The sequence below is a fragment of the Bufo bufo genome, chromosome 2 (assembly GCF_905171765.1).
Source record: "Bufo bufo chromosome 2, aBufBuf1.1, whole genome shotgun sequence".
NCBI classification, from domain to species: Eukaryota; Metazoa; Chordata; class Amphibia; order Anura; family Bufonidae; genus Bufo; species Bufo bufo.
In genome coordinates this window covers 413,146,328-413,166,711 of record NC_053390.1, presented here as the reverse complement: position 1 = coordinate 413,166,711, position 20,384 = coordinate 413,146,328, and positions in this window count along the sequence as shown.

The following is a 20,384-nucleotide window of genomic DNA, read 5'->3' as shown; positions in this document are numbered from 1 at the left end:
TGCATGTGTATCGAATCGTTTTTTTTGCACGGTGGAAGCGCACAGGGCTGTGGGCGCTGGGTGTTGCGGGTGTGCTGGTGGCCGTCTGGCGGCCCGTGTCCTCAGCTCTGTGCGCAGGTTCCCGGTGGCAGGTTCCCTTTAAGATGGTGGTTCAACTGTTAAATCTTGTCATTCAACATAAAATGGTAGATATATTTAAAAAAAAAAATAAAAAAAAAATAAAGGTCTTATTTCTCTGGGCCTTCAATAGAGATGACATTAGTTTAGATCCCTTATCCCCATGTGAATAGTACTTAAACTTTAACGCTTGCAGGGCTCTGGCCGACTTAACATTGAGCGTATCCTTCAATTGGGAGCGTAAGAGACTCAAAGTATTTTGAGCATCATCTGTCATAATGGACTTGTGCCGTTTTTCTAATATGGAGATTTGTAACAGGAGTTGTTCTATTTTTTTGCTCTTTGTTTTTTCACCCTGGTACCCAGGCTAATCAACTCCCCTCTAACAACTGTTTTATGAGCTTCCCACAATATGGTTTTTGAAGTGTCGGGTATGTCATTAACCTTGAAATACTCTAATATTTTATCCTTCATCATGTCTCTATTAACCACTTCTTCTATGAGCGTAGTATTGAGTCGCCAAGACCAAGCTTTTGGTGGTATGTCCTGGAGCCTTAAACATATACTTACTGGGGCATGGTCCGACACTGTTATAGAACCTATCGATGCGCTAGTGACAGACGTTAGGGCAGTATTAGAAAGAAATAAATAGTCCAACCTTTGATAGGATCTATGGACCTGGGAGAAATAGGTATAGTCCTTATCACTCGGGTGGAGTATCCTCCAGACATCAGATATTCCCAAATCAGCCAGACTAATTTGGATCCTACGTATCTGTTTCAGAGAGATAGAGGCATGTCTGGAAGTGGAATCTTTTGAAGGGTCCAATGCCAGGTTAAGATCTCCCCCCAAAATGAGGGTCCCTTCAGTGAATGACGAAGGGGTAATACCCTTATACAATTATACCCGTAGGTCTGTACCTGGGCTCACTATCACCTGTTTGGATTGTGAAAGCAGTAACTTAGACTTAGTCGTCCACATGAACAAATGATGTGAAAAACATTAACCATTAACTGTGCATACATCCATATCCTATGATAGCGCAGCTTTCTATGACCCCGGTTGATGTAATTCTAGACATAGATATACACTGCGTGCAGAATTATTAGGCAAATGAGTATTTTGACCACATCATCCTCTTTATGCATGTTGTCTTACTCCAAGCTGTATAGGCTCGAAAGCCTACTACCAATTAAGCATATTAGTTGATGTGCATCTCTGTAATGAGAAGGGGTGTGGTCTAATGACATCAACACCCTATATTAGGTGTGCATAATTATTAGGCAACTTCCTTTCCTTTGGCAAAATGGGTCAAAAGAAGGACTTGACAGGCTCAGAAAAGTCAAAAATAGTGAGATATCTTGCAGAGGGATGCAGCACTCTTAAAATTGCAAAGCTTCTGAAGCGTGATCATCGAACAATCAAGCGTTTCATTCAAAATAGTCAACAGGGTCGCAAGAAGCGTGTGGAAAAACCAAGGTGCAAAATAACTGCCCATGAACTGAGAAAAGTCAAGCGTGCAGCTGCCAAGATGCCACTTGCCACCAGTTTGGCCATATTTCAGAGCTGCAACATCACTGGAGTGCCCAAAAGCACAAGGTGTGCAATACTCAGAGACATGGCCAAGGTAAGAAAGGCTGAAAGACGACCACCACTGAACAAGACACACAAGCTGAAACGTCAAGACTGGGCCAAGAAATATCTCAAGACTGATTTTTCTAAGGTTTTATGGACTGATGAAATGAGAGTGAGTCTTGATGGGCCAGATGGATGGGCCCGTGGCTAGATTGGTAAAGGGCAGAGAGCTCCAGTCCGACTCAGACGCCAGCAAGGTGGAGGTGGAGTACTGGTTTGGGCTGGTATCATCAAAGATGAGTTTGTGGGGCCTTTTCGGGTTGAGGATGGAGTCAAGCTCAACTCCCAGTCCTACTGCCAGTTTCTGGAAGACACCTTCTTCAAGCAGTGGTACAGGAAGAAGTCTGCATCCTTCAAGAAAAACATGATTTTCATGCAAGACAATGCTCCATCACACGCGTCCAAGTACTCCACAGCGTGGCTGGCAAGAAAGGGTATAAAAGAAGAAAATCTAATGACATGGCCTCCTTGTTCACCTGATCTGAACCCCATTGAGAACCTGTGGTCCATCATCAAATGTGAGATTTACAAGGAGGGAAAACAGTACACCTCTCTGAACAGTGTCTGGGAGGCTGTGGTTGCTGCTGCACGCAATGTTGATGGTGAACAGATCAAAACACTGACAGAATCCATGGATGGCAGGCTTTTGAGTGTCCTTGCAAAGAAAGGTGGCTATATTGGTCACTGATTTGTTTTTGTTTTGTTTTTGAATGTCAGAAATGTATATTTGTGAATGTTGAGATGTTATATTGGTTTCACTGGTAAAAATAAATAATTGAAATGGGTATATATTTGTTTTTTGTTAAGTTGCCTGATAATTATGCACAGTAATAGTCACCTGCACACACAGATATCCCCCTAAAATAGCTAAAACTAAAAACAAACTAAAAACTACTTCCAAAAATATTCAGCTTTGATATTAATGAGTTTTTTGGGTTCATTGAGAACATGGTTGTTGTTCAATAATAAAATTAATCCTCAAAAATACAACTTGCCTAATAATTCTGCACTCCCTGTAAGCATACTAACAATAGACAACCATGATAACAAGTCCCTTCACTCGACCCTGAAAAGTAAAAGGTTAGACATTGTCATGAAAGTCTCACGTGAAGGACCTCAGTCCGCTGGATCAGCTCTCTTCTGTGGGGATTTGAACTTCCCCACTCGGTTCCATGGAGAAGGAACGGTTAACTTGGGAAGTTCATCAAAATCAGCAACCAGGGTGGAATTTCCATCCTCTGCGATATCTAATGCCTCCCAGATCTTACGCAGATCTTAAGTAAGACACAAATGGTGTCCCTGGGGGGATCACCTGCAGGAGGTTTCGATTGTAATGCTCTATGAGCCCTTTCTATTGTAATGGCTGCCGCATGTTCTGGTCCCAGCAGCATGGCGAATACACGGCTTCCATCAGCTCGTCAGGGGGAACTGACTCGGGGATTCCTCTCAGCCGCACATTCTTCCGCCGACCCCGATTTTCCTTGTCCTCAAGATACAGGTAAGCATTGTTGACCTGCGAGCGAAGCACTTGCATCTGTGATTGCATGCCTTTGCTGTGCTGGATGACTGAAGCTTGTGACTCTTCTAATGTTTCCACTCTGTGCCCCATGTGTGTCACCTCTGATTTTATGTCAGCCAATTCCTTCATGACTGGCGAAAGAGCTTGTGCCAGTGTGTGCTTTAAGAAGGATCTGGTGATAGGCATCGGGTCCTCCCGATCTGGTGGTTCAGAGTGAGCGCAGGAACTCGCGCCATCAGAGTCTTCATCTTCATGCGCCGCATCGCTGTAATCAGCCGGCGCCATTTTGCTGCGTTCGGCCATTAAGGACAGCTTCTTTTGGAAGAACTTGTTCATGTCCCCACGAGATTTCTTGACCCTCGGGGTGGCCTCCGAGTCTCTCCCTCTTTCTTTACTGAGTTTGCCCATGGTTCGGCAGTAGTAAACGCTATTTTAGCTAATAAGCCGGGTGGTGTGGTGAGGAGCTCTGAGTTCAAGCGTCCTGCACCATGCTCCGTTGGCTCCGCCCCCCCCCCCAAAAAAAAACAAAAGAAAACAATGTTTTAAGCCTCATTTATAAGTCTGTGTCCATGCTCAAATCCGTGAGCAGGTGGTCAGTGATGCATCCGTGAAGCTGTCCGTGAAGGATCCGTGTTGGGTCCGTGTGTTCGTTTTTTGCTGTCCGTGTTGCATCCGTGTTTCACTAACACTAAACAGCTGAATTTTTTTTTTCGAAGCATCTCTTGTTAATGATTTGTGAAACACGGATGCAACACGGATGGCGTCCATGTTGCATCTGTGGCTTTCGCAGACCCATAGACTATAATAGACGTGATGGATCCGTGAACACGGACAAAATAGAGCATGTATCTGTGCTAAAAACACTGACCCACGGACAGTGCTAAAACACTGATGTCTGAATATACACATTAAAGGGACACTGACAGGCCAAATCAGCATATATAGTTAGATATATGACATTACAGGTCTTATAGAGTCTTTTAAAAGCATATAAGTATCCCCCCTGTCCACCTTATAAAGAGCGAAATATAAAGTTTTATAACCTGCTTGTCCGGTCAGCAATCTGCCCAAGGGGCGGCGTTTCATGTGAAAATGCGCCCAGCTAGCCGCTCCCAACTGCCGTTCTTAAGCCCCGCCCAGCTCATCATTATTCACTTCGCTGGGCGGCGGCTAGAACTCTCCCCAGTCCCGATCCTGCGCATGGGCAATTCAATCCTCTGGGACGCACTATTAACCCCTTTGACGATGTGAGTGAGCAGTGCTCTGAAGCGCTGCTCTGAACAGTGCATGGCTGAGGCTGAGGCTGCAGCTGCCTCCAAGACGCAGGCAGGCTGTGTGTGTACGCATGCGCGATCTAACCACGGCGGGGCCCAGAAGATTGGGCATGAACGATGCCCAGAGGATTGAATTGCCCATGCGCAGGATCGGGACTGGGGAGAGTTCTAGCCGCCGCCCAGCGAAGTGAATAATGATGAGCTGGGCGGGGCTTAAGAACGGCAGTTGGGAGCGGCTAGCTGGGCGCATTTTCACATGAAACGCCGCCCCTTGGGCAGATTGCTGACCGGACAAGCAGGTTATAAAACTTTATATTTCGCTCTTTATAAGGTGGACAGGGGGGATATTTATATGCTTTTAAAAGACTCTATAAGACCTGTAATGTCATAAATCTAACTATATATGCTGATTTGGCCTGTCAGTGTCCCTTTAAGGCTACATGCACACGACAGTTGTTTTTCTCTGCGTCCGTTCATTTTTTTTGGGCTGATCGGATGGTTACCCATGCATTTCTATGGAGCCGTTAAAATTGCAGTGTAGTCAACCATTTCTTTTCCATGTCCGCTGTCTGTGTTTCCCGTCTGCAAAAAAAGTATTGCATGTCCTATTTTTGTCCGCAATAAACGTTTTGCGAACCCATTGAAGTCAAGGGGTCCAGAAAAAAAATGCGGATGACCAACGGAAGCCATCTGTATGTCATCCGCATCCGGTTTTTTTGCGGATGGTTGCTGGGAAACCTGTATATATTAAATTATAAGAATTACAGCCTTCAGAAACACAACCTACAAAATTTGCGGACAAACGGAACGGATGTGGAAGTAAAAAAAACAGGAACACGGATCTGCTATTTGTGGACCGCAAAAAACATCTGTCGTGTGCATGTAGCCTAAAGTGAATGGGGACGTGTGCTGTCCGTGGAGAACACATACAGCACATGTCCGTGAAACACTGACATGTGAATGAGGCTTTACGCAAACAAATGCAACTATTTTCCCTTTTACACCACGTTCATCACTTTTAAAAAAAAGTGGGGGGGGGGGAGCTCACATGGCCCAACACATTTAGGATTACCTACTCCAGTTTTATGCTACGAAAAACATCTGAAATCTATGCCAGTTACTATCTCAATCATGAGAAAAGGCCGTCTTGAAATTCCCTCAGTGTGTGAAAGAAAGAAGGACCTAAAGGTTTTTCTAAATAGAATTTTTCATTTCGCCCATGTTTGTAAATTTATGAATAAGAAACTATAGAGGGCTCACTTGAATAAATATGAGATATATTCTATGACCAAGTGCACAAATTTTAACGCAGTACCAGCAGGGAAAAAATTATGTAAAATAAGATAAGTACCATAATTTGGTACTTAGGTATAAATGTAAATGTAACCAGTCCTATAGCAAAGATATATTTACTGATTATACTGAGTGTTATACACTTCTTTTAGACTAATATTAGACTTATAATAGACAGACTTGTGGATCCACCCCTTTATTAGTGAAACATGTTTCCCTTAACAATGATTGTACACTCTCTAGAGACTGTTTATTTTCGGGGTACTGTTTTGCAATAAACTGTTGTGTAAGGAGAGTAACTTGCTCTTCAAACTTAGATGCACAGGTACAGTTACGTTTTACTTTTCTGCATTGTCCACAAGGGTCGTTAAGGTGCCAACTATGTTTGTGAACCATCCATTCAACTCAGCTGCTGTGTTTCTTCCGGTCTGAGAGTTACAGTAAGTGGCTTTCATCACATTTGATTCTTTATTATAGCCAACATGGAAGGAGCAACAGAACCATCACCCTGCATATATTTAACACTAATTGATTACAATACAAGCCTGTGCTCAGGGCTGGGACAAGGCCATTTGGTGCCCAGGGCGAAGATGGCAAACTGCGCCCCCCCCCCCCCCCCCCCCCGTTTTTAAGAAAGAATCAATGTTGTTTCAAAACAAGAATATACTTAAAGCAATAGAACAAAGGACTGTGGGACTTTGAAAGTCACAGACACTATAAAGTTCCCCCCCATCATCATGTGCCAGTATAAAGTCCCCCCCATCATCATGTGCCAGTTTTGTAATAAGCCCCCCCAATGTGCCAGTAACACTATTGTAAAAAAAAACAAAAAAAAAACACTTATACTTACCTAAGTGTCAGCGATGCGATGCAGCCTCTTCCTGTGTCCCACGCTGTAATGTAAGGCTCAGGCGGCACGATGACGTCATTGCGCCGGCCTCTGATAGGCTGCCGGCCTAGTGCCTGCAGCCAGGGGCGTACATAAAAATCACTGGGCCCCATAGCAGGAATCTAAATTGGGCCCCCATTCCCCTTTTATAGCCCCTCCCTTTGTTCCATGAACTATTCTTGCTGCTGCGTTTTATAATTTATGCCATCAGGGCCGGAATGGGATTACAAAACAGCCCTGGCACACAAAAGAGGTATAATAGATGCAGATGTATATTATATACAGCAGTGTACAGTTATGTGAGGTACGCGGTATAATAGATGCAGTGTGTACAGGTATATAGTATATTCCCTAGTGTTCTGATATGTGAGGTACAGGGTATAATAGATGCAGTGTGTACAGGTATATAGTATATACAGCAGTGTACTGATATGTGAGGTACGGGGTATAATATATGCAGTGTATACAGTATATACAGTAGTGTAATATGTGAGGTACGAGGTATAATAGATGCAGTGTGTACAGGTATATAGTAAATACAGCAGTGTATTGACACCTCGTACCTCACATATCAGTACACTGCTGTATATACTATATATCTGTACACACTGCATCTATTATACCTCGTACCTCACATATATAGTATATACAGAAGTGTACTGATATCTGTACACACAGCATCTATTATACCTCATACCTCACATATCAGTGCACTGCGGTATATACTATATATCTGTACATATTGCATGTATAATACTGTGTAATATATTCAGTGTGTGTGCATGTATGTGTGTGTATATATATATATATATATATATATATATACAGAGCAGTGTATTGATGTGACACATAGAAGGTATAATACTGTAGATGCAGTGTTTATAGAAATATGTGGTCAGTTATGCATTATAGTCACTGTGAGGTACATGAGGTAGTGGTAACTGTCTGAAGTAGTATACATGAGTGAGCAATGAGTAAAAACAGGGCATGGAGGGGGGGGGGGGGGTAAATGATGAAAAGTGGAGGACCTCCTCTTACCTCTCCATTCCAGTCTGTATGGATCAATACAGAGCTGCTTGTGAACTTTTAATACTTGCTGTTAGGGGTTGAAGGACCTGTGATGATGTCATCACAGGTCCTGGCAGATGTACCTTTGAAACCTAGGAACTACACCATTTTTGGTGCAGTTCCTTTGCTAGATTCTGCAGGACCTGTGATGTTGAAGATGATGTCATCACAGGTCCTGGCAGATGCACTGTTCTAACCTGGGAACTACACTTTACACTGTGCAGTTCCCTTACAGGACCTGTGATGACATCATCAAAGGTCCTTTAGCTTTAGAAAGGTAAACAGGAGTAATTAGGGGGCGGGGCCTCTCCTCCACTTCGGTGCCTGCCTGCAGCCTATCAGAGGAAAGGGAAGGGACACGCCTCTCCCTCCCCTGCACCTCGCTGGCACAGACAGTTTACAATGGAGATGAGCGCAATGGAAGCGCTCATCTCCCTGTGCCCGGCGGCGGCTGCTCACTTGGGGGGGGGGGGGGGTCATTTTAGTTGGGGGGGCACATGGGGGGGCACAGCATGATGTAGGGGGGGCCGTGGCCCCCTCTGGCCCCCCCCTGGCGACGCCACTGCTGCTGGCACTTCACCTGCGCCCCCCTCCTGTCCGCAAATGGTAGCGCCCAGGGCACCCGCTCCTTCGGCCCCTGCCTTGTACCGGCCCTGCCTGTGCTATCAAGACAAACACAGCATAAACTTTTACTTTGATTATCACAACAATTGATTTATACTGGCTACTTACCTCACAGTCGGGATAATCCACTATTCTTTTGGATCGACCTTGTAGCGTATTGCTCATTACCACGATACTCTAAAGTTTATCAAATGACTATATTTTGCTAGGACCCAGCAGCATATTGTATTTTGTTTTGTTATAAATTATTACACTTTATGATTTAATGCTATATTAATGGACGGTGCCCAGTTTTGTGGACCCACATGGGCATGGCGGCGCCATGGTTGTATGCATGAGGCCTAACCTAAATGTGTACTGGTATCCTAAAGCTCAGCTAACTCACAGCTTTTTTTATGTGGATTTTGATGAGGATTCCATGCCTAAAATCCACACAGTCAACACATGAATTGATTTCAATGGGGAAACTGCATGCCAATTTACACAGTGACATGTTAACTCTTGGTTATGTACTATATATATAGAGAGAGTGGATATAAAAAGTCTACACACCCCTGTTAAAATATCAGGTTTCTGTGATGTAAAAAAATGAGACAAAGAAATAATTTCAGAACTTTTTCCACCTTTAATGTGACCTATAACCTGTACAACTCAATTGAAAAACAAACTGAAATCTTTTAGGTGGAAGGAAGAACACAAAAAAAACTAAAATAATGTGGTGGCAAAAGTGTGCACACCCTCTTATAACTGGGGATGTAGCTGTGTTCAGAATTAAGCAGTCACATTCAAAATCATGTTAAATAGGAGTCAGCATTCACCTGCCATCATTGAAAGTGCCTCTGATTAACCCCAAATAAAGTTCAGCTGCTCTAGTTGGTCTTTCCTGAAATTTTCTTAGTCGCATCCCACAGCAAAAGCCATGGTCCACAGAGAGCTTCGAAAGCATCAGAGGGATCTCATTGTTAAAAGGTATCAGTCAGGAGAAGAGTACAAAAGAATTTCCAAGGCATTAAATATACCATGGAACACAGTGAAGAACTGGAGACAGTGACATTACCAAGAACTGGACGACCCTCCAGAATTGATGAAAAGATGAGAAGAAAACTGGTCTGGGAGGCTACCAAGAGGTCTACAGCAACATTAAAGGAGCTGCAGGAATATCTGGCAAGTACTGGCTGTGTGGTACATGTGACAACAATCTCCCGTATTCTTCATATGTCTGGGCTATGGGGTAGAGTGGCAAGACGAAAGCCTTTTCTTATGAAGAAAAACATCCAAGCCAGGCTACATTTTGCAAAAACACATCTGAAGTCTCCCAAAAGCATGTGGGAAAAGGTGTTATGGTCTGATGAAACCAAGGTTGAACTTTTTGGCCATAATTCCAAAAGATATCTTTGGCGCAAAAACAACACTGCACATCAAAAAAAGAACACCATATCCACAGTAAAGCATGGTGGTGGCAGCATCATGCTTTGGGACTGTTTTTCTTCAGCTGGAACTGGGGCCTTAGTTAAGCTAGAGGGAATTATAAACAGTTCCAAATACCAGTCAATATTGGCACAAAACCTTCAGGCTTCTGCTAGAAAGCTGAACATGAAGAGGAATTTCATCTTTCAGCATGACAATGACCCAAAGCATACATCCAAATGAACAAAGGAATGGCTTCACCAGAAGAAGATTAATGTTTTAGAATGGCCCAGCCAGAGCCTAGACCTGAATCCGATTGAAAATCTGTGGGGTGATCTAAAGAGGGCTGTGTACAGGAGATGCCCTCGCAATCTGACAGATTTGGAGTGTTTTTGCAAATCTTGCCAAGTCAAAATGTGCCATGCTGATAGACTCATCCCCAAAAAGACTGAGTGCTGTAATAAAATTAAAAGGTGGTTCAACAAAGTATTAGTTTAAGGGTGTGTACACTTATGCAACCATATTATTTTATTTTTATATTTTTTCTTCCCTCTACCTAAGGCCGAATGCACACGTCCGTGGAACACGGTCCGTGTGATACTGGCCTGGAAACTGAAATCTTTTAAGCCATGCGCCTCCTGCTGCCGCCGCAGTACAGTAATACACTGGTATAGATCATACCAGTGTATTACTGTACTGCGGCGGCAGCAGGAAGCGCACGGCGTCATAGCAACCAATGACGCCGTGCGCTCCTGCACTCAGAAGAAATCCAGGCCGGTATCACACAGACCGTGTTCCACGGACGTGTGCATTCGGCCTAAAAGATTTCAGTTTGTTTTTCAATTGAGTTGTACAGTTTATAGGTCACATTAAAGGTGGAAAACGTTCTGAAATGATTTATCTTTGTCTCATTTTTTTTACATCACAGAAACCTGACATTATAACAGGGGTGTGTCGACTTTTTATATCCACTGCATATATATGTATATCAGGGGCGTAGCTATAGGGGGTGCAGAGGTAGCAGTCGCTACCGGGCCCAGGAGCCTGAGGGGCCCAAAGACCCTTGTGCCACATAAGACACTGGCATTATAGAAAGTGCATGCTGGTCAATTTACACCTCTGGCTGGAGGGAAGGGGTTAGGTCAAGAATTTGGCATGAGGGGGTGCCCTTTCAATGTTTGCCTCAGGCAGCAGGAAGGCTATGTGCTCCCCTGCCTCTTTCCAACAAGCACTGAGGGAAGGGGGGCCCCAGCTGAACTCTTGCACTAGGGCCCATGAGCTTTTAGCTATGCCCCTGATGTACATATACAAACCGGATTCCAAAAAAGTTGGGACACTATACAAATCGTGAATAAAAACTGAATGCAATGATGTGGAGGTGCCAACTTCTAATATTTTATTCCGAATATAACATAAATCACGGAACAAAAGTTTAAACTGAGAAAATGTACCATTTTAAGGGAAAAATATGTTGAATCAGAATTTCATGGTGTCAACAAATCCCCAAAAAGTTGGGACAAGGCCATTTTCACCACTGTGTGGCATCTCCCCTTCTTCTTACAACACTTAACAGACGTCTGGGGACCGAGGAGACCAGTTTCTCAAGTTTAGAAATAGGAATGCTCTCCCATTCTTGTCTAATACAGGCCTCTAACTGTTCAATCGTCTTGGGCCTTCTTTGTTGCACCTTCCTCTTTATGATGCGCCAAATGTTCTCTATAGGTGAAAGATCTGGACTGCAGACTGGCCATTTCAATACCCGGATCCTTCTCCTACGCGGCCATGATGTTGTGATTGATGCAGAATGTGGTCTGGCATTATCTTGTTGAAAAATGCAGGGTCTTCCCTGAAAGAGATGACGTCTGGATGGGAGCATATGTTGTTCTAGAACCTGAATATATTTTTCTGCATTGATGGTGCCTTTCCAGACATGCAAGCTGCCCATGCCACACGCACTCATGCAACCCCATTCCATCAGAGATGCAGGCTTCTGAACTGAGCGTTGATAGCAACTTGGGTTGTCCTTGTCCTCTTTGGTCCGGATGACATGGCGTCCCAGATTTCCAAAAAAAACTTTGAATCGTGACTCGTCTGACCACAGAACAGTCTTCCATTTTGCCACACTCCATTTTAAATGATCCCTGGCCCAGTAAAAACGCCTGAGCTTGTGGATCTTGCTTAGAAATGGCTTCTTCTTTGCACTGTAGAGTTTCAGCTGGCAACGGCGGATGGCACGGTGGATTGTGTTCACTGACAATGGTTTCTGGAAGTATTCCTGAGCCCATTCTGTGATTTCCTTTACAGTAGCATTCCTGTTTGTGGTGCAGTGTCGTTTAAGGGCCCGGAGATCACGGGCATCCAGTATGGTTTTACGGCCTTGACCCTTACGCACAGAGATTGTTCCAGATTCTCTGAATCTTCGGATGATGTTATGCACAGTTGATGATGATAGATGCAAAGTCTTTGCAATTTTTCGCTGGGTAACACCTTTCTGATATTGCTCCACTATCTTTCTGTGCAACATTGTGGGAATTGGTGATCCTCTACCCATCTTGGCTTCTGAGAGACACTGCCACTCTGAGAAGCTCTTTCTATACCCAATCATGTTGCCAATTGACCTAATTAGTGTTAATTGGTCTTCCAGCTCTTCGTTATGCTCAAATTTACTTTTTCCAGCCTCTTATTGCTACTTGTCCCAACTTTTTTGGGATTTGTTGACACCGTGAAAATTGGAATCAAATTAAAATGATACATTTACTCGGATTAAACGTTTGATCTGTCATCTACATTTTATTACAAATAAAATATTGACATTTGCCATCTCCACATCATTGCATTCAGTTTTTATTCACAATTTGTTTAGTGTCCCAACTTTTTTGGAATCCGGTTTGTATATATATATATATATATAGAGAGAGAGAAAGATAGAGAATATATATACAGATATATATATATATATATACACATTTATACAGTATATATACCGGTAGTATATACTGTATATAGTATAAAATGTCTATCTATATTTTCTTTTGCATTGACTGTCTATACTTTTCACATTTTATGCAACTAACACCTTACTGACACCCTACTGGCTGGTCAAACAACTGGCTGAAAACTTTGTCTACAATGGAAAGTATCTTGTAGCATGACATCTATTAGTACATAGCCATCAATCTCTGACACAAGCTTGAGAAGGATTAACATTAGGTTAGCCAACTGGTTCTACTCATCATTCTTTTTGATAATGATCAGAATAACTGCAGTGACAGCTCTCAGCTAGCTGATATTCATGGAACCTGACACCATTCTAAGTGAAGCGTATACGGCACCTGTAAAGTAATGGGAGATTTACAGGAATTAACATTTTTTTGTAATGTATTGTGAAGAGAGCAATGATATGAAGGTGAAAAGTGGCATGATCAATGTGTGCGCAGTCTAACACGAAATCAATAGTTAATCAAGTCATCTGGGGTAACAATGACCTGCTTTCAATAATACCTCTAGGTCATCTAACAGGTTTGTGCTATTTGGGTGTAAATGGAGTAAAATAGATATGATGGTCTACGAAACTTTCAAGAATATTTTGGACTACAGTAAATAGTTTACAGTAAATAGTTTAATTTAAACCCTTAGTGACCACGTGCATTTTTTTTAAATCGCATTCCAAGAGCTAGAACCTTTTAGTTTTTTCATCAATGTACTTGTATGAGGTCTTATTTTTTTGCAGGACAAGTTATCGTTTTTAATGCACCATTTTGGGAACATGTAATTATTGATTAAAGCCAGTTGTTTAGCCAGTAAAAAGGCATATTAGTGGTATAAAAGTGCACACTGTTACAGTTTTAGGTGGATAATTTGCTCACTTTTATTTTACCTCATGATCTCAAGTGGGTCAAATGATCAGATTTCAACCCATCCATTCTTACCCAATATTATGTGTCATACAACCAGCATGTGATATTGTCTGCCAGGTATGCTCTGCTCATATTTGTGTCATCAACAATGTTTATCACAGTAAAGGAGCAGACGTAAAATATGCATATCTGCTGAGAGAATGTGCAGGAGCCCCAGCATTGATGAAGGTCAAACATGTGCCATCCCATGTAGGTGCTGAATACACCTGCACCGTAGGCATGTACGAGTGCAGACACAAAACATTACAGTATGAAGGGTTTTGGAACCGCGCTGCTCTGAACCGAGTCTCCCGATAAACGTGGATGGCAGAGGATGAGCCCCTTTTTCCCAACACCCAAAGGATCCAATCTTCAAAAGATCTCCTCCTCTAAGGGTTCAAATGGGATAGGCAGAATAGTGAAGCACCCTTTGCAGTTTTTTCTTAAAAGGTTTTATTATACTCACAAGAGTTGGTAGACAAAAAGCATATAATACAAATGTCAGAACGTCAGGTTCCTGCCCGACCCGGGTTTCGCTGCCTCGCTTCCTCAGGGGCATCTACTGTGCAGGCTTGCACTCAGGCCCTTAAATAGCCCAGCTGCTCTTAATCAGTTAACCGGTGTAGTTCCGGAACATGCAGCAGTTACTAAAACACAGTTGTACATCTCACATTCTTATTTTATCATTGACATTCCTTTATGCATTCACAAACACATTAGATCTAAAAGTAAAGACCAATTCCTTCCTGTTTCATAAAATCATACATAAAACATATAAAACATTAATAAAAGACATAGATCAAAAATAGGGGACCAATTCCCTCTATTACAAAAATAAACCACATATATATCCTTTGGTTGCCGCACCATTACATATTAAGTTACAGCCTTATTCGCATTATAATTATATCATCACATACCCAAAATCTACATTGCCGTTCCTTGTATCCACCCACTCCTAGTGCATAATGCTGGTGTCCCCACCCTTTCTTGATAGCGTCATCCCGGTATCCCTTACCCCGCCTCCCTCCTCTGTCGTGCATAGCATGTGACAGCACCGCCCAATTAAACGGTCCGGGCACCATGACGTCACCCACAGGTCCTTGAGAAGCCAAGCAAAAGAAGGACAGATGCTGCCATGGGTGCGGACAAACTACTAAAGCATATAGTAGATATATAACTGTCCCCTAAACTGCCCACTCCTGGATCTTATATCCAACAATCTCCACCTAATTCCTCCTATAGCGTAATCCGGGTATCCTCAACCACGCCTCCCTCCCCTGGCGCGCGTCTATTGGGGCATCGTCACTCCACCCCCACGACGTCACCCACAGGTCCTTTGGAGGCGCGGTGGTGGAGAGCCAGATCACGATAATGGAACAAGTTACAGTATACAAGGTTTCAAATCAAATTCGATATTGAGCCCTCCTGGTTGTAGGGTCCCTAATTGATAGATCCACTCCACCTCTTTCTTATTAATCTGTGCCAAAGCATCCCCTCCTCGCCAATGATGTTTAACACTTTCTACTCCCACAAATATTAAACCTCGCGGATTTTTATCATGCTTTAATTTGAAATGTGCTGATACACTGTGGGTCATCAGGCCTTTTTTTATATTACGTAGATGTTCCTGTATTCTGACTTTCAGTTTCCTGACCGTCCTGCCCACGTACTGGAGCCCACAAGGGCACTCCAGCACGTATACCATACCCTCTTTTTCACACGAACAATCTCCTCTAATACGGAAATCAGCCCCATTCTTTTTTGATGTTATAGAATTGGTGTATCTCTGCCGTTCTTTCGAATTCCGGTTCTTACATCCTGCGCAAAATCCGCACCAGGTGAATTTTCCTCCATTTTTTTGGGTCTTACTATTTATTGGGGGGATGGCACTGTGCACAAGTTTTGTTCTGATACTTGCTGCTTTTTTAAAAATAAAGGAGGGATTCGTTGGTATCGTTTTTCCTAATATCGGGTCATTCCTTAGAATTCCCCAATTCTTTTTTACCATTTTCTTAATATTATCGGACATGGAGCAGAATTTGGTTACAAAGGAGAATCTATAGTCCCTATCCACCTTTTTGTTTATCTCTTTAGTTTGTTCCTTTCCTCCCACTTTTTCTAACTCCACACTCCGGATGCACTCATCCAAAACAGCCTCATTATAACCTCTCTCCAAGAACCTATCTTTTAGTACCCCACACTGTATCTTATAATCGCTCGTCTCTGTACAATTACGGGCCATCCTCTTAAACTGACCTTTCGGTATGTTCTTGAGCCATGGGCCGTAATGACAGCTCTTGGTATCAATGTAGGAGTTCACATCCGTTTCCTTAAAATAGGACTTAGTCATGTAACGGCCATCTTCTATCCGTATGCACAGGTCTAAAAAGTTAACACTCTCATTACTGATATCCCCCACAAATCGTAGGTTCCAATCATTATTGTTCAGTTGGTCAATGAACAACTCGAGTCCCTCTCTTCCTCCTTCCCACACTAGGAGACAGTCATCGATATACCTCCTCCAGAAGGTCAGTTTGCCTCCTGCGGTGTCCGCTCCTAGTGTGGGAAGGATGGCACTCTCCTCCCACAAAACATTACAGGTAATGGAGTTCAGGGCTCACTGTCTGAGCTCTGACAGACCTACAAACCAGAATCAAGTGGGCAGCACTGAGTGGATCAGTTGGATAAAAAAAGGCATTTGTGCAAAATATCTTTATTTCATACGTTATTTTTTTTCATCCTTGTAGTTTCTGAACTCCTGGACAAACCCCTTTTAATTAGTTGCTGAAAAGTGACCTGTTTAAGGTTCACAATACAAACTGGATACATTTTTAGGCTACATTCACACGACCGTATGTGTTTTGCGGTCCCCAAATTGCGGAACTGCAAAAAAAAAAAACAGATGACGTCCGTATGGCATCCATGTTTTTGCGGATCCATTGTAACAATGCCTCAAAACGGACTAGAACAGGACATGTTTTTTTTTTTTTTTTGCGGGGCTATGGAACGGACATACGGATGCGGATAGCACATTTTTTGCAGAACCCATTGAAATGAATGGGTCTGCATCCTATCCGGAAAAAAACGGAACAAACACGGAAACAAAATAAGTTCGTGTGAATGTAGCCTTAGATGGATCTCTTCTATCTGATGAAGCTTGTCTACTTACTTTGAAAATCTATGTCATAATGGTTGCACATTCTTTATGGAAACTTTTCCAGTCTAATTTTAAAATAAGCTGGATCAAATTTGATCCAGGTGGTTAAAAGATAGGAACAGATCTATAAGGCTACATGCACATGACAGTGAAAAAAAAGTCAGTTAAAAATGGATAAACTGTTCATTTTTAACAGACTTTTTTTCACTCATGCTTTTCTGAGAAACGGACGTTAAAAACTGACCCATTCACATGTTCTATTTTTTGACATCCGTGTGAATAACCCCATGGACTACCATTAGTCTTAAGGCGGCCATGTGATGGCCGTTAAAAAAACATCCATCATATGTCATGTGCATGTAGCCTTATAGAACGAAGAGTTGCCCCTATGCGGGACATAGGATTGAATATTTATTAATTCATTTATTTATTTATTCTTTTCTCTCTCCTCTTTCCTGGCAGATACATGGGTTGGGTTGGGTTGGGTTGGGTTTGGTAAATTATTTCTGAAAGTATTTTATATTGAATATGTGGAAACTTGGGGACAGGAATTTTTGTCAAATAGATTTTAATGTATTTTGATTTTTTCATATTCAATAAAGTATATAAAAAAAAAATTGTTAAAGGGTTTATGAGTCCAAGTGTGTTCATAAGTAGGTTACATTATTAAATTAATCTTTTGTATCTGATGAAGCTGGTGTACCGAAAATCTATGTTACAATGGTTGTACAATCTTTATTTGTCTAATTTTAAAATTAGCATTTTATGAGTCCAGTTAAAGGGTGAGATAGTGCAGTGTCCTGCAATACACTGCAAAGCATTGAAAGTGTTAATATCATTGTATTGTATGTACTATGTGCATGTACTACAAGTCCCATAAGGTTGTATAGGGAGAGGGAGGTCCCATGAGGCTAGTCAAGGTTGGCTCCAACTGCCTACAGCCCACAAGCAACTTATGTGCCAGCCCTCAGAAGGGAAAATATATATAAAAGGTTTAGCCAACAGAAAGGGATTGCAGACTTTGGCAAAGAAGTTAATTGCTGCTAATCTGGCTACGGCCTCCTCTGCATGTGAAGGAAACTCTGTAAGCTACAAGGTGCCCACCATAACGTAAGGACAGGAGGGCCCCCTGTTCAGAGACTGTGGATCTGTTATACCAACACCGATCTCATCGTTATACCACACTACATTTGCACCGCAAGGAGCTGGCGTCATAACAACCAGGACCCTGCTTCTCACTGTAAAACAGCAATATCAAAAGCACCTCAACTGCCATCAGGTAGGAGAACCCGAGAACCAGAGTGTGTCCCAAAGGAAAGAACTGGTGCGCCTTTCCCGTCACTGCACGCCAGCCCAGGGAGCTTCAGGAAACCGTGAATACGACTTCTGCACCCATCCGGCCACCCTCACGTGCGCCCCTGCGGCCAGTCACTGCAATAGTTGAGTCCAAGTGTTCATAAGCTAAACTCAATCTCCACCCACCTAGCCTGATTGACTAGCTCCATTCAGTTTGTCTCCTCCTCTGCCGCTGCTGCTAAAATCTCACATTGCTCAGTGAAAGCTGTAGCTTGTCAGTTAGGCTAGGTTGGGATAATTCAATTGGACTCATGAGCGCTGTATTTTGCTGAACTCATAAAATTAACAGTTTAATATAAGTCAGGAAGACTTTCAAAAAGAATTACAGTATATGGTCATTATAACATGCATTTTCAAACTAAGTATACAGCCTCATCAGGCCTACTCAACTGGTTATAGACCAACCACCATATATTTACAGTCTGGGTCCCTATTATATTTATGGTATGGGCATGAATATCAGGTCCCTCAGTTTCACCGACACTTTCAGATTCTGCCCACTGAGGAAGAGAGTATAAAAATAAAAACAAAAAAAGTAGGTGTGAGGCTAGGCAATGGTCCTCCAGATTCTGGGAATAAAGTATGAAAATTAGCACCATTTCTAAAAAGAAAAGAAAGCTAAGCCTCTGATGCTATCAGATGTAAGGTAGCTATCATATTAGTCAATGCCCGACCTTATGCCTTGAGACATAACTTGAATAACAGCTAAGCCAGTACCTCAGCTGCAGGTGGCTGTTTTGGGTTGATTGCCCCTCATCAGTACAGAGTAGAGAGAAATGGCTTAACTAGGTTGCGAGGCCTTTGTCAGGATTTGGGGGCCTTTAAGGCCTCTTAAAAGGTCTGACAAAGGCCTCTCACCAAGTTAGCTTTTATCCAAGTTATGCTTTAAGACCTGTTTCGAAGGTCACAAATTGACTTATTGGATAGCTACATCTGGTGGCATCAGAGGCACAGTTTTCTTTTGTTTTTGAAAAGGGAGCTAATTACTTATGACTAGTAAAAGCTGAGAAAACATCAAATAAACTACTATAATCAATAAAAGAATAATGTTACTTATATTTAATATACAATGATGAAATTGCTGTTTTTTGTCACCTCCCAAAAAAGTGGTATATAAAAAGTGATCAAAAAGCGATATGTAATCCAAAATTATACAAAAAAATAACTTATTGCTCTTAAAAATTAATTTCAGCAAAATTCATTTTACAAAAAAAAAAAGCATGTTTGAAAAATTAATTTCTATTGAACAAAAAGAATCAGTATTAGGGTACTTTCACACTTGCATTTTTCTTTTCCGGCATAGAGTTCCGTCCTAGGGGCTCTATACCAGAAAAGAACTGATCAGTTTTATCCCCATGCATTCTGAATGGAGAGCATTCCGTTCAGGATGCATCAGGATGTCTTCAGTTCAGTCTTTTTAACTGATCAGGCAAAAGATAAAACCGCAGCATGCTACGGTTTTATTTCTGGCCAAAAAAACTGAAGACTTGCCTGAATGCCGGATCCGGCATTTTTTCCCATAGGAATGTATAAGATGCGGCATTCAAAATACTGGAATGCCGGATCCGTCCTTCCTAAAAAAAATTTAAAAAAAATCAAAACAGATCCGTTTGTCCGTATGACAAACGGACAGACGGATCCATTTTTGCAATGCATTTTTAGGACGAATCAGGATCCTGATCCATCTTAAAATGTCATCAGTTGTCATATGTTTTGACGAATCCGGCAGGCAGTTCCGGCGATGGAACTGCCTACCGGAATCCTCTGCCGCAAGTGTGAAAGTAACCTTAGTTGCTGCAAATAAAACAGCTACGGACATCCATTTATCATCCGCAAACTGACGGCCTGGTAGAGAGGTTTAACCAAACATTAAAAAACATGTTAAAAAGAGTGGTGCCTAAAGATGGGAAGCGCTGGGACCTTCTTCTGCCCTATCTCATGTTTGCAGTGCGAGAGGTGCCCCAGGCCTCTACTGGGTTCTCGCCCTTCAAACTGCTATATGGCAGACATCCTCGCGGTCTGTTGGACATAGCCAAAGAGGCATGGGAACAACAACCTACACCGTATAAGAGTATTATTGAATACGTCACCCAGATGCAAGAACGAATGGAGACAGTGTTGCCTCTTGTTAGGGAGCATATGGAGG